Source organism: Echinops telfairi, unplaced genomic scaffold (genome assembly GCF_000313985.2).
Source record: "Echinops telfairi isolate 266 unplaced genomic scaffold, ASM31398v2 ScPeMD7_3533;HRSCAF=4204_0, whole genome shotgun sequence".
Lineage (NCBI taxonomy): Eukaryota > Metazoa > Chordata > Mammalia > Afrosoricida > Tenrecidae > Echinops > Echinops telfairi.
In genome coordinates this window covers 40050822-40052371 of record NW_022107431.1, presented here as the reverse complement: position 1 = coordinate 40052371, position 1550 = coordinate 40050822, and the positions used below count along the sequence as shown (strand labels likewise).

The window sequence follows — 1550 nt, the reverse complement described above, 5'->3', positions numbered from 1 at the left end:
GTCATGTTGTCCCCTTACTGGAGCAGACTGTGACAGAGGACAATGCTGGGGTCACACGGCGGGGAGGTGGTGCAAGCTAAACCCCCACAGCAGGGCGAACCAAGACGGGAACATAACAGATCAGCAACTGGAGCAAAGCAAAGCTACGAAGCCCCTGAAGAGCCCCCAAAATGGACTTCAGCCTGGGAGGGGCAGTTCCCAGAGATCCCCCAGAACCAGTGGGGAGATAGTCATGAAGGTCAGCGAACAGACCTGGAATTATGTATATTTTTCTCCTTTTTTTCCCTCCTCTCCTTCTTTCAATCTTTTGTTTTCTTTTTGTTTGATCTATGTCATAGTCGGTTTGCCTACTTACATAAGACAGGCATGGGAAGCAAGTCCAAGGATAAAGCAGCGGGACCACCGGTCTGGGGAGACCTGCGGGGTGAGGATGGTGGTGGAAGGGTGTGGTGAGCAGGCAGCACCATAGACAGGGGAACAACTAGGGAATTAGAGTCAACAACATGGAAGAGCTAAAGATCTGGGGATATCAGAGCAAATTAGCTAAGAGGAAGTTCTAAGAGGCAGAAATAGGGGGAAAGTGATGGTGGGACAGGAGGAAGGTAAAAGGAAACAGAGGAAGGACCTAGTAAGCAAAGCAATGGGTAGAGGTATAAGCATAGGTGTGTACAGATTTAAATACATTAATTCACAAAAATAGAGGTATTGGCCTATGTACATATATTTATATGGCAATACACTGAGGAAGTAGATAGACTTCATGCCTCTGCTCCCAACCTCCCTCAATACAAGAACACTTTTTTCTAACAAATCAGCATTCTGAGATGCTCACCCTCCCTACATAATTGCTGAAGACAAAACAGGTGCATAAGCAAATGTGGTGAAGAAGGCGGATGCTGCCCAGCTCTAAAAATATATAGCATCTGGGGTCTCAAAGGCTTGAAGTTAAACAAGTGGCCATTCAGTAGAGAAGCAACAAGCCCACATCAAAGAAGCACACTGCTGGTGAGATCATGAGAAGTCATTGGGAGGGACCAGGTAATAGGCATCAGCAGACACCATAACAAGCAAACCAACAAACAAAAACAAAGTTGAGAATGAGTGGGGGCGGAGCAGAGACCCAAAACTCATCTGTAGACAATGAAACAATCCCCCCACAGAGGGGGCACAGGGAAGGGATGAATCAACCAGGGTGCAATAAAGCATCGATGAAACACACTATATTCCTCTGGTTCCTTGAGGCTTCCTTACCCCCCACTATCATGACCCCAGTACTGCTTCTCAATTCAAACTAGACCAGAGCATATACGTAGGTTCTGAAAAGAGATGGGGCTCACGACACACGGAATCCCAGAACAGAAGTGGTAATAGTGATACCAGAAGGGTAGGGATAAGGGGGGGAAAGGAAGGAAGAAAGGGGAAACCGATTGCAATAATCGACAAATAACCATACATCCCTGTCCAGGGGTAAGAACAACAGAAAACATGGAGGAAGAGAGACAGCGATCAGTGTAAGATATGAAAATAATCATTTATAATCGATCAAGGGG

General features: G+C 46.3%; 1 protein-coding gene across 1 annotated transcript in view; it reads right to left on the bottom strand.

Annotated features, from left to right (window-relative positions):
* The window catches only part of FIG4 (FIG4 phosphoinositide 5-phosphatase), a 151869-nt gene that overhangs the window by 96185 nt on the left and 54134 nt on the right, over window positions 1-1550 (bottom strand). The gene's annotated exons all lie outside the window — the stretch shown is intronic.